Source organism: Lissotriton vulgaris, chromosome 1_2, assembly GCF_964263255.1.
Source record: "Lissotriton vulgaris chromosome 1_2, aLisVul1.2, whole genome shotgun sequence".
NCBI lineage: Eukaryota > Metazoa > Chordata > Amphibia > Caudata > Salamandridae > Lissotriton > Lissotriton vulgaris.
Window position 1 is genome coordinate 145107313 of NC_141686.1, and position 14212 is coordinate 145121524.

A 14212-nucleotide genomic window follows, 5' to 3' on the forward strand; every position below is an offset into this window, starting at 1 on the left:
AAAAAATCTTTAAAAAAATATTTGTCATTTAATATATTAATTACATTTAATTGAACATTTTGTTAATAGTGCTTTAGTATTTTTTGTTAAAAATATTCATTTAAAATTCATATAGTGAATTCATTTACATTGGCATTTAAAATAATGCTTAAAACTTCCTGATTAATTTTTCAAAATGTCCTTGTGCCATAGGGAGATAGCCGCCCTTATTGCAGATTATCAAATACAGTTGTAAAGTAAAGTTTATGGTCCTATAGAACACATTTACTGACTCTACCTCATATTTCAGGGGGTGGGACAAGTAAATCTACACTTTTGAGAAACTTTACAATAGTAGCTGTTTTAAAAAAAATAAGATATAAAGTTTTAGTCATGCATCAAACAACCATAACCCTAAGACACCCATGTTGTACAGTAGCCGACAGCAAAATGTAAGTGAAAATATGTACATTATCACCAATCCAACAATGAATGAACACAAATCTTGCATGGCCAAGTCGTCCACCATCCCCCTTCCAATATGATCCCATCTCACCCTAAGGTCTGCACCAATGCAAGAATATCAATCGTCAAGTGTCCTCTCCACATTTAGGGGATTGTGTCCAAGTCTGCCTCCAAATTTTCACCCTCTTGAAACGATCCACCAACTCACTCAATGTTTGCAGGTTATCCTGCGCTCTTTCAACCCTTCTAGTCAGTTTGATTTGTTTTTTCTCCGCCCTTACCGATTCCAATAAATCTCTGCACCATTGAAGTAGACGGTGGATACGAGTACTCATCCACCCCATTGCCATTCCCCTTCTCACAAGTCCCAATGCCAATCTAATAAACTTATGATGCACATTTTTATTTTTTGCTCTGGGAATTACCCTAGTATGCTTGGTACAGGCCTGGGCTCCAAGGTAATACCCGTGGCTGCCATTAATGTAGTGAAGTCTGTCGACCAATACTGGTGTAGTGTGGGGCAATCCCAAGCTGTGTGCAAAAAGATGGCCTAGGGCGACTGACATCTGGGACAGGTAGCAGCTTAATCGGGATATATGCTACTCAGAATTACCAGGGTTATGTATGTTCTATGAAGGAAGTTGCATAGGATCTATTTAAATCGAGAATTACTGGAGACCTCTCTGATTTTTATACGTGCTGTGTCCCATAGCCTGTCAATGAACTGGTCTCCAAGATCATTTTTCAACGCTCCCTTGCCCTTATGTTGTGTATAGGAGACATTCTGCTGTTAGAATCGGGGTTCTAATTGGTAGAAGTTTGCAAAAGGAACAAATGATGGACGGAATGCTGAACATTGCAAACATTCACCCCCAGTCACAAGGATCTGGGTTGAATCCATCATTCTTTTGCTTCCCTGTACCTGAAACAAGCATCCTGGGACTGGTTTGAGGGCATCGCCCTTCATCCACCAGGCTAGCTTGAATCCAGTGGAGTAGTGAGCACGGGACCCACATCCGGGCATACACTTTCCACTTACAACGACAAAAGCAAAAGGAACCATTGATGGACGGAATGCTGAACAATGCAAACATTCACACCCAGTCACAAGGATCTGGGTTTAAGCCATCCTTATGTTGTGTGTAGGAGACATCCTGCCTGTTAGAATTGGGGTTGTGATTGGTAGAAGTATGCACCCTGTCCAAGCAGGGACCGCAATCCTAGTCAGGGTAAGTAATAACACAACCTAAATTATCCTGTGCTCACCCTCTGGTAGCTTGGCACAGAGCAGTCAGGTTTACCTTAAGAGGCAATGTGCATAGTATTTGCACAACTCTTCAAACAGTAACGCAGTGAATACACCACACAAAAACTCCATGTCATAATAATAGAGAATAGTTTTATAGATAAAACAAGACCAAAATGATAAACATCCAAAAAGTAGAAGTCGAGATATGAATTTTTCAAGAATAAAGGTACAATGGCGTTTCGAAGCAATAAGTGCTTAATTGGGATATCTAATCGCGCTGGACTGGGGCAATGTTGATCCAAAATGTATCGCCATCGACAAAGATGCAGGGTGCAGCCGAAGCAACGCGTTAGTGTTGAGGCACACAGTGGAAGAAATTAATCTATTTTCTCCGCGCAACTGAGGCAATGTAGCGGTACCGGGTGAAAAAATGCTGGTTCCGAATGTGATGCACAGGTGCCGCTCTTACAATAGATGATATGCGCTGGGTGTGCTCCATGCAACAACGAGTATTCACTGATACCGACTTACGCAAAGACGAAGAAGCGCTGTTCCGATGGACAGGTGTGATTTCTGGAGGAAGAGCACTTTATACCCACTTCCAACGGCCCAGGATTCGGTTGGCACCCCTTGGCAGAGCAAGAGTTTTAGAACGCAAAATCCAGGTGCTGTAGCAGGATGAGTTGAAGTTGTTGATGTCCTGGAGACGTAGAACAGGAGGCAAGCCAGCAAGCAATCTGGGTTCAAGGGATGCGGGTCCGTCCTTCTCACTCATGCAGGAGAAGAGCAGGCAGTTGGGCAGCTCAACAAGTCCAGCAAAGCAGCAGTCCAGCAGAGAGACAGCCCTTTCAGCAGCAAAGCAGTTCTTCGTCCTGGCAGAGGATTCACAGGCCAAGAAGTGTACTACAGTCATGGTGTCAGGGGTCTAGTACTAATACCCAGTTGTGCCTTTGAAGTGGGGGAGACTTCAAATAAAGCTTTGAAGTGAACAGAGGTACTTCCTTCCTGCTCTGGCTCTAGACTCACTATAGGGGGGTATGCAGCCCTTTGTGTGTGGAAAGGACACAGCCTATTCAGGTGTATGCGTAAAGTTGTGCCCTGCTCCTCCCTCCCATCTCCCAGGAAGGCCCATCATGATACACCTAAGCTCCCTTTTTGTGCAGCTGTCTAGAGGAAATACACAAAGCCCAGCAGTCACCCAATCCAGATTGAACAAAGACAGGCAGCAGGCACTAAGTGGCTAAAGTAAGTTCCACCTTTCTAAAAGTGGTGTTTGCCAAACTGTAATTTAAAATCCTACTTCGCCATAAACTGTGATTTTAAATTGGGAGTCCAGTGACACCAAACTTGAAAAGTCTCTCACTTCACAATTTAAAATATGTAATAAGGTAATCCCAATGTTATCCAATGGGACAGATAAGCCTTGCAGAAGTGAAACACGAAATTGAGAGTTGATTACCTAAACATGTAAAACGTAAAAGTAAATGACTTGCCTTTTAAATACATTGCACCCTGTTCTTTGGGTTAGAAAGAGCTTACCTTAGGGGTGACTTCTATTTATCAAGAGGGATGGTTTAGGCCTGGCAAGAGGGTTACCTTGTCAAATCGAAGTGGAAATGTAAGACTGCACATACAGGATCTGCAAAGGTAGCCCTGAGCCATGGCCATAAGGTTATTTAAGTGGGAGACACCATGACTCCTGCAGGACCACAAGTAGCATTTAATTTATAGGCCCAGGCAGATGTAGAGCACTTTACTAGGCATTTATATGTAAATGAAATATGCCAATAAGGGATTAAGCTAATGTTACCATGTTTAGGAGAGAGAGCACAAGCAAGTTAGCACTGGTCAGCAGTGGTAAAGCGCACAGAGTCCAAAAACCAGGTCAGAGAAATGGATGGAGCAGGTGAAAGTGGAGGGAAGACAACACTAAGGCTGCCAGGTCTAACAATGCCTTATTGCCCTATAAAACTGAGTGATAATGTGTTGGGTTGTTCCCAGTTGACGGATGGCTTACAAAGTATGTGTCAGGACAGGAGTGGATGGGAACTCCGCCCAGATTTCCCTTGCCGTTTTCACTAATTTGGAATAATGAATGAACTGTCCTGGACCCACCATGAATGCCTCTTGGGCTACTTGAAATGTAATAATTGTGTCCCCTACATAAATATCCCCAAGGTATTACAGCCTCCATCACAACATCTGTTCACGGCCATCACCTTCGATATTTGGTGAATGTGCTTTCAACCCACCCCCTTCTGTCAAACTATGTATGGGAAATTTCTTGTCATAAGCAGAGCTCGGAGCGAGTCACGTCCAAATTTAAGTAGTCTCTTTTCCCAAGTGTCTACCACTGCCACCCAAATAGGCGCACGTTGTTTGTGTGCTGCACTGTAATAAGTTTCCAGGTCCGGGATTCCTAATCCTCCTTCTTCCTTTTTTAATTCAAATCTTTTTTATTGAAGATTGGATAAAATTGAAAATAAAGACAATACAATAAATCTTCCAAAGTATAGATGGATATAGTGTTGGCACAATGACACTTACAATAATCAAAATCAAAGAAAGAAGAAAAGGAGGAAAGAGAAAAAGAGGAAAAAAGAGAAAGAAGAAAGAGAGAGAGGACAGATGTATCCATATATCAATAGCAATCGGTTTACAGAAACCTGGGTAGCGGTGTAGGCGAGAGTAAGTACACAGTAAAGCATACACAGTAAAACATACTGAATTCTATATAGACAGACAGTCCGTTGAAGTGTGCATCATGGGGGCTCAAAGTGGGAGGATGACGCATCTAGGGAGGACCACAGTTTGTTGTTCGAAGGCTTCCATGTGGCTGACTGTAGCGCCGGATTGTCCGCCCCTCTCAAGAAGGAAAGCCATTCCAGCCACATTTTAAAGTTGACTTCAGTAAAATTTTTCCATTTATATAGAATGACCTTGCACGCCAGTGTCAACATGATATCAAGCAATTGTCTGTCATGGATGTCCGGTAATTGTGTTTCTAAAGGGCCCAAGATGACATATACAAATTCCTGCACAGGTGTGATTCCGAATACCTGATGAATATATGCAAATATTTTTTTCCAAAATGATCTTAATAGGGCACAATCAAAAAGCATGTGTGCCAAGTCTCCAGGTGCTTCCTGGTAGTTCCAGCAGTTAGGCGTATCCCTCAGTTTACATTTAAACAATTTCTGAGGGGTCCAGAACACTCTGTTCAGCAACATGTATTTTGTTTGACATAGAATCGGGGATATCTTATTTGTTAATGCAGTGTCGTGTATTACCTCCCAATCTATCGGTATACCTGTCGAGTTAGGTTCCGACTCCCACTTGCTTTCCGTTAACTTATGTGGTTTCTTGGGCAGGGGGAGGAGCAGTTTATATATTCTAGATACAAAATTGTCAGCATGGTACAATAGTCGGAGACGGGTCAGCAACCAGGGTAAGTCTGTAGTGAGGGTACACTTAGAGATAGCGGCTTTCAGTTTCAAGAATTGGTAGAATTCTATGGGTGGCAAATTAAATTTCTCTTGTAGTGTCGAAAAGGGTAGGGGCCTACCATTTTCATAAAGGTCATTCACCATATGGATACCACGTGTAGCCCACAACTCCCAGTAAAGGGTCTTTCCCTCTATCCGAAACATAGGGTTATACCATAACGAGAGTAGGGTAGATTTCTTAATCACCGAAGCAGTTCTATGGGACTGGTCAAGCCTGAGGAGTGCTCTTCTGGTATTTAGTAGAATGTAGTTGGAGTGGGGTACATGGGTCAAGTCCATGCTGAGGAGAGCCGAGAGGGGTGCATGTGCCATTAACGACCGCTCGATAGATAGCCACACTGGAGTATAGGATGTAGAGTCAACCAGCCAAACCCCCCCTGCTTACAGAGGAAGGCTGTCTGGTAGTTCCTGAACGAGGGCAGGCCCAGGCCGCCCTTTTCTTTTGCCAATTGCAACTTTTTTAGTGATATCCTGGCTTTTTTCCCTCGCCACAGGAACTCTCCAAACAACCTGTCGTCCGAGAAAGTCATTGGGAGCATGCAAGCCAGGTAGTTAACTAGAGGTGTGCACATCATTTTAAGAGTCTCAACCCTACCCCACCAGGATAAAAATTTGGGTGACCAGCTATCTAACAGCGTAGAGATCTTTTTTAACGTTAAGTCTTCATTCACTTTCAGGGTCGTTATTAAGTCTTTCTCAAAATCTAAGCCCAAATATTTAAAAGCTTTTGGCTGCCAGGTGAGGCCAGATGAGCCCAGTATTTCTTTACCCCCGATGTTGTTTAGTAGCTTGACTTCTGCTTTGTCCTTATTCAGCTTGTACCCTGAAACTTTAGAGAACCCATCAATTGTGTCCATTAAGGCCGGGATAGCCTCGTCAGCGTACTCCGTCAAAATCAGCACATCATCGACGTATGCAGTTAATTTTACAGTACAGTCATCAAACGGAACACCAGCAATGGCCTCATTATTTCGGATATGACACAGAAAAGGTTCTATAGCTAGTAAGAACAGAGATGGTGATAGTGGGCATCCTTGCCTTGATCCCTGTTTTAAGCAGAAAGAAGAAGAGAAGGAGCCACCCGCTCTGACCTTAGCAGTAGGGCCGGCATACAGAGCCATTACAAGTTTAGTAAATGTCTTCCCTAGATTAAAGTTGTGTAAAACTGCCTCAAGGAAGGTCCAATCTACCTTGTCGAAGGCTTTTTCAGCGTCTAGTGTGACAGCTACCGTGGGAGTATTCAGAAGTTTTGCTTTTTCTAGGGCGTGGGCTAATACTCTGGTGTTATCACTAGACAGTCTATGTTGTAAGAAACCCGCTTGAGATGGGTGTACGAGGGTAGGAAGGACTTTTTGTAAGCGGGCTGATATAATCATGGCTAGCAACTTGCAATCTAGATTAATCAGGGAAATCGGCCTATAATTTTTTGGTAACGACGGGTCTTTGCCATCTTTTGGTAGAACTGCGATAGTCGCTTCTGCTAATGTGCCCCTCACTTCCCCTGACTCCGTGAATTCGTGGAAGAGGTTCAGAAGAGGTTTAACTAAATCTGTTGCAAAGCTTTTATAAAATTTAGCCGTAAAGCCATCAGGGCCCGGTGCTTTCCCACATTTCAACCCCTTGATTGCTTTTTCCACCTCAGTGGCCGAGATCGGTTCATTAAGACTGTGTTGTTCTTCCGGCCCTAGCTTTGGCAGTTCACATTCCTGCAAATACCCCTGAATTTTGTCCTCAGCAACCAATTCATTTTTAGCATACAAGTCCTCATAGAAGTCTTTAAAGACCTCAGTTATTTTTTGGGGGTCCGAGTGGCCTACTACTGCAGAATCTCTTATTACATTAATAGTATTTTTCTGCACCTTGAATTTTAAGTATGATGCCAGGCTTTTACCAGCCTTGTTAGATTCACAGAGCTTAAATCTTCGCCTTCTGTCCAGCCACACTCCCGCCCTTTCGCTCACCAGCTTGTTATATTCGTATTTTCTGTTAGTCATGGTATTTAGTGTCTCCCGATCCCTTGTCATTTGGTGTTTGTTTTCCAGATTAGCTATCTCTGCCTCTAACGCTTCCAATTTTGCATTGCAATCTCTGTTCATTGCTGAACGGATTTTGATGCACACCCCCCTTAGGGTACTTTTCAAAGCCTCCCATCGCACTAGATCTGAGGTGTCCCCTCTCCTGTTAATCTCCAAATATGACCGAATAGTTGTTTGAATGTCAGTTTTATTTTGTTCTTTGTGTAAGATTTCCTCATTGAGTCTCCATGACGTTTGTTTAGGGGACGGTTTAATGTTGCTGATGGATAGAGATATGCATGAGTGGTCTGACAGTACTCTCGGTTCAATTGATGTATCCTCTATTTTTGCAACGCCATTTTGTGTAATGAAAATGTAGTCAATGCGGGAGTACGAATCATGAGGAGAAGAGTAAAATGTGTAGTCCCTGTCAGTAGGGTTTTGTATTCTCCACGTATCAATCAAATTGAAACGTTGACACAATTTGATGAAAGCATTATGTGATTTGTTCGGCTTAAACACACACTTCGAATCTCTGTCTAGGGCAGGGTCAAATGGAAGATTAAAATCACCCCCTAGTATATGTACTGCCGTATCAGGTATCGTTGCAATCTGCTTGACTAAGTCCTGCCAAAATTCTAAGTCATTAGTGTTAGGTGCGTATATATTTGTGACAAAGAATTCCGTGTTGTCCCTGGCAAGCTTTACTGTGACCCAGCGCCCCTTTTCGTCTGATGAGGAAGACAATAATTCTACCTTGGATCTTTTTGATAATAATATCAGAACCCCATTCTTTTTACCAAGTGCACTTGACCCTACAACCTCCGAATAAAACTTGTTGCGCAGAGTATAGAACTGTTTAACGTCTAGTTTGGTCTCTTGCAACAGAACAATGCCCCCCCTCTGCCTGCGCACATAGTCTAATATCTTCTGTTTTTTTACGGGTTGATTCAAACCTTCAACATTCATAGACAGAATCTTCAGTTGGTCAAGTGAGGTCGTCCCAAGCGGAGTGGAGAGCGTTGGATGTGACATTTATACAAGTGCATGTATCAGGAGTGCTTTATGAGACTCAAGAAGTAACGTGCCACGCGGCGCTTTATGTGAGGAGCACCCTGCTTTGACCCATATGTTGCAAGACGGACAAAAACCATGAGCAGACGCTTGGGCGCCCAGAGATAGGACACGAATGATCTGAGTGTGGGTATACAGATACAACACGTGCATGATACAACTTGTCCAGTCAAGAGAAAAGGGATAGGCTAGAAGAGAAAGGAATAGCAAAGAAAAGAGAAGAGGAATGAGAAGAGAAAGAAAAAATGCAAACCATAACACACAACACACATCCCTCCCTCTCCCCCACATCCCCCCACCCCGCCATCCCCAACTGTAGTGCAGAAGCATGGCGACGTGAGTAAAACCGCAGTAACCCTCCCGTCTAAACTAGTCTTGCATAAACATTGGAACAGCTATGCACAATGCATAATGCATATAAACATTTACGTAAGCAGTGAAACATTGAAATGGTGTGGCAGAACCAACATGGAACCAATAAAGCACCTCCAAGGTGCATTCTTGTTAGCCAGAAATAATCCAGAATACTCCACTAGATTTATAACAATAGAACGGTAAGTAAAAGCAATATAAAGTACAACACGGACCATTGGAAGGTATTATAGCTTCATATCCTTCATCAAGGGCCCTTAAGGGCTAGTAGACTCTAGGCCTATTCATTAATGATAAGTAGCCTAAGCAAAAGCAATAAATTGCCAGTGAGCATTCACTTAGTCAAAGAATCTCAGCATGGCCGCTGTGAGATCCGACCAACTCCGAAGTACCCTGCCGGTGTGCCGAAGTATGGACACAGTCAGATCATTACGAGTAACATCTCCTCGGTACCCGCATCAGTAATAATCAAACAAGGCGAGTCAGCTCAAGTCAAAGAGTTTAAATCAATAACAGCAGATCGATGTCAGATCAAAACGAGAGAAGGAAAGTAAAGAAACTTCCAGGACATTAGTCCGAACCCTTACGCCACATTACAACTCACGGTAGAACTTCCAGTGTCAGAAGGCGTCTGCGAGCTTGAGACCTTACCCTGTAATTGACAAGCCCACTAGGCCTGCAGATCTATCAGGGTAGAGATAGCCTGATGAAAGCACCAACGCCCAGAGGTGATCATTTGTATCCTGAAGCTGAGGCCGCCAGATTGTCTGGGTTATTGGTTTCCATGTCGCGTTCCATATCTCGTTCTTCCAATTCCTCAAGCATGCGTTTGAGCTTCATAGGATTCGTGAAGTAGTGAGACGATCCACGTATTGTCACCCTGTACCTCGCCGGGCCCACAAAACCAAATTGATATCCCTTCAAAGACAGTTGTGGTCGTAGGGCTAGGAAGGCCTTCCTTATTTCTACGGTCTCCTTACTGTAGTCTTGAGAAATATAGACCTTGGCGTCCCTCCACTGGATATGATTGTGCTTCCGCACGAAGGCAAGGATTTGCTCCACATGTTGGTAGCGTAACGGCTTACATACGATGGGCCTAGGTCCTTTCTGCGTCTTAGTGATTCTTCCTGGCACTCTATGTGCTCTATCAAATTCAAGAGGGTTGGTAAAAGTCAGGTTCGTGGCTTTAGTAAACCAAGATTCCAAGAACTGAGTACATGATCCTTCTGAATCTTCGGACCCTTCCGGAATCCCAAAAATGCGTAGGTTCCCTCTCCTATTTCTGTCTTCCAACTCGGCCAATCGTCTAGTTGTCTGGTCAGAAGAGATGTGTAAGTGTTTCAGAGCCGCCGAGGTTTTAACCTCTATGTCTTCCAGGCGACTGATCCTGGATTCTGTTTCTGTTAAGCGCGCATTAGTGTCTCGGATATCTTGACGGATTGCCACCACTTCCTCTTTAGTGACCTTGGCTAGGTCCTTCACTTCATCTAGCCTATTCAATATCATATCAAGTGCGTCCGGAGTAACTTTCTTTGGTTTATTTGGCGATCCCGGGTTCGAGTGATCTGATTTAAGTCTTTTAAGGGTACCCTGGTCTTTGGTATCCATCGTGACTGCTAGATCCTTTTCTGAATTGCTTAGATCCTTGAGCGGTGCCCTGAAAGCCCCCCTTCGGCAAACACGTGGGTTAGATTAGACAGCACAAATTTATATAAGAGAGTGGTCAGCCAGATCTCAGTTCACTGGTAGCAATAACACTTCATCAAATGGGATCTGAAGTACAGGGCGTCTCATGCATTCATTCAGGATGTGCACGTGATGCGTGTAGTGTCATTGGAAAAGATCACTGTGAAGAGATCACTGTCGTTGGAGAGATCACCGTGTATAGATTGCTGTGCAATAGGAAGAAAACTGTGGTCTAGGCACTTACTATCATTTGGGGATATCACTGGTATATTAGGGAGCCCACTGTGGTTTGATGTAATGCAATCCAGGCGCTCAGCGCAGCAACTTTAAGCCCTCATGACCAGATTGGCAGTCATTGTGGATAGATCATTCATTGTGTCATTGGGGAACTCATTGTGGTCTAATGGCAGGCATTCCAGGCACACAGCGTAGCAACATTAATCTCCCATGGCCAGATTAGAAATCTGTGCCTATTTTCCTCCCAAAACGTTAGAGCATTTGTCAGCATCGCTTGCCTGGCGTTTAAATCAGGCTAACTTGGGCAGAGTCAGTGTGGAAAGTCACTTTGCCTCGGACTTTTAGGCATTACCGAGTGGCGGCCGCCATCTTGGTTAAGGCGGAGGAAGCCCCGACATGGCCGATCGCACTTTACTCATGCGATCATTATCCTCGCCTTTCCGCTCAAGTGTGCATGTATTTGTACACGCTTCCACCTACTTCAGTCGTGATGGAAGATTTCACCGCTACGCTGGAGATTACTCCGTGCCCCGTTTCCTCTCCTCTGTTCGCGCTGCCGCCATGAACGTCCGGAGCCTCGCTCGGTGCAGCTCTCGTTCCGCTGCAGCTACGGCCACGCAGGACAGCTCATCGCAGTCAGGGAGTGATCCGGTGCTTGATTCTTCGGTCACATCCAAGCTGCAGGCTCAGAAAAGCGTTCCAAATCCGGATGAAGAAGCTCGTGACCTTCTTCCACAGGTTTTTTTAAGAAGGGACAGGGACACCCTGCTCCGCACAAACCAATCTAACCAACAAACTGTCCAGTTGTTTAAATGTAGACACCGACAGAGTGCACAGCAAGGTTTGTAACATGTAAAGGCAACAAATTAACAACTACCATCTTTGCAATAGCCACCCTGCCCATCAGTGAAAGGGGTAACAATAATCGGAATTCAATCGAGGTCTGCAGGCCTCGTATTCCCGATCCTATATTATATTCATATTTTTGTCAACTGCATGTCTCACCATAATGCCTAGGAATCCAAACTTGCCTGTTTGCCATCGCAGTCAGACTTCCGGCAACTCCCCTGGAGTTTTGGTTGATAGTTTTCCCAAAGAAAGAGCAAGATTTCTTTAAGGTTAACCTGCAGTCCCGAGACCACACCAAAACTATGTAGTTGCTCTAAGAGCAGTGGGACAGACTCCTGTGGGAGTCTTAAATAACACAACGTGTCGTCCTCATATGGAGAGACAAGGTGGGGGCTGTACGGACAGGTGAAAAGCAGTGTGGAGAGTGGGCAGAGCTTTCATGTTCTCCATTGAACTGAGCAGCTTTTTGTCACTACTTTACCTGGCCGGACCCTGACAGTGGGCTCCTCATAAAATAATTTTACCCATTTGCAAAATTCTGTGCCAAACCCCATGCAGCACAGGACCTCCCACAGATATTCCCAGCTGAGGGTATCAAATGCCTTCTCCAGATTTGTGGTCACTAAAGCCATGTTTTCCTGTCTATTATATACAGAGAAGAACGCTGGCATCAGGGATCTAATATTCATTGTGTTACGCCCAAGAACATACACATAGTCTGGAAATATCCGCACCGTCGCCCCCTCACAGAGGATTTCCAAACGTTCCTTTGCTTTACGTAGAATTAAGTCTGTCCCTGTAGTTCTGAGTTTTGGCAATGAGTGGCAAAGGAGAGGCTGAGGTGGTTGGAGGGGGGTGGGAGGGAAATATCAGTGCTTTGTGTTCTCTTTCCACAACAAAACATGGGGACAAATCAATTGGCTGGAGAGGTGTCTTTATCCAGGTTTCTAAGAATTGTTCAGGGTGCCTGCCCTTCACCCCTCTGAAAGGACAACAAATCGCAGACTACAACGCCGTATTCGACCATCTGCGTCCTCTACACCATTATCAAGGTGGTGGGCCAGGAATGATAATGAACGTATCTTTTTTGCGGTTCGACCACCTCTATTTTCAACCCTTGCACGGTTTCCTCCATTTGGTTAGCCCTATCACTAATCTTATGAAGATCTGAACTGTGGAAATTTACATCAAGAGAAAGTGTCAATTTTTGTTTCTAGTGCTTGGCTAGCCTTTTTGATTGCTGCTAAAATCGGTGTCTCCAAATACCCATCCATGGCGTCCCAAATAAGCCCTACCTCTCCTCCAAGGTCAGATGCATATTGATCTAGCCTTGTTTGTAGCGACGTACATGCCCCTTTGTGTTTTACCATGATCGAAAAACTCCACAGCAAAGCTTATTGCGCAGAAAAGCAAGATGCCTCTGGAGGGAAATGTTCACGAGTGTCCAAGGAACTATTGCAGGGTGTTAGACACCTCGAAATAAATTCACACTCACGGCAAGTCTACTACTCTCCAAAACAATCCAGTCGCCGAACCCACGATCACTCCAGAGTTTCCAAGTACCGCCCTTCAATAAAAACCAGTCTCAATTTTTAGTGAAGTAGTGTGGCTCACTGGTTAGAGGCGGCAGACCCGCGAGCAGAGGACGGCCCGGGACCAGGGTTCGATTCCCGGCGTGGCAGGTTTCTGGACCAGGGTCAGCGGACTTGATAATTCTCTCGCCTCGGTGCCCACTCTGATCAGCGATCACACTCGGCAACTCTGGGCATTAGCTTGCCTCATCTTCACTAACGGCCCCACCAGACCGCCGGGGATGCCTGGTCTCACCCTGGAGATACCCATTAAGGGACCATCTCTCAGGGAAGCCAGGAAGGGTTTCGCAGCGGTCGAAGCGCCTTGGGACCCTACGGGTAAGTAGTGCGCTATATAAATGCCAATACATTTACATTTACATTTACAATTTTATCACCATTTCCTTGCACTGGCTCTTCATACAGTTCCCTCATTCACAGCACTCCTTCAGTCTATATCCAGACCCCAAGGCCATGCACCTGTATACTGCTATCTTGCAGGTCCTTCCGCTGTTAGTACCACCTTGAGACGTGGGCCCAGTTTATAGGACACTTAATCACCTCCCGAGCTTCGGTTCCTCCAGCCTGCTACTCCTAGGCCGGCCTGGAGGATTATGAGAGCAACAATATCATGTGAGTGTCTGCAGTCTATGCTTAAATTGGCACTACCAATCACCACTGGCACACCAGGCCCAGTCACAATCCTCCTACCAGTCCTGTGGATCCGCCTCAGCCCCCATCTGCTCGCAACGTCACCTCAACAAGGGTCGGTGCTCATCGGGCACCATGAGAGCTGAAGGCCTAGCTCTGACGTCTCTCCTACCCGCCCTCTTGCTCCTCAACCTCCACTCAACCCCCCCACCCACATGTCAGAGGGCAGACACGGAGCAGACAGCACAAAGTCCTCTCTCCAGGCAAGCTCCGAGGGCACCACAGCAGTAGAGCTCCAAGTCTGGGTGGCGTCGGCGTCATATGGCCCAGTTGGGTATAGTCCGAGACGCAATCTGCCTGGAGCACGCGGCCTACCGCTCTTTCCCCAGCGGAGTCCGTTCAGGCCTTTGAGCGGTCACGAAGGCAGTACATTCCCTCTCCAGTCAACACTCCACAATGTAGCAAGGATTTATGTGCGCTGTGAATGAACCGGCTTAGTCTTCGTGGCAGAATTATGCAGGATATTTGGGCCGATAGACAGAGCTGAAAGCAGCTATG

The 14212-nt window shown here is 45.2% G+C and overlaps 1 protein-coding gene across 2 annotated transcripts in view; it reads right to left on the minus strand.

The window, feature by feature from the left end:
• Positions 1 to 14212, minus strand: part of WDR91 (WD repeat domain 91) — a 187786-nt gene that overhangs the window by 120965 nt on the left and 52609 nt on the right. The gene's annotated exons all lie outside the window — the stretch shown is intronic.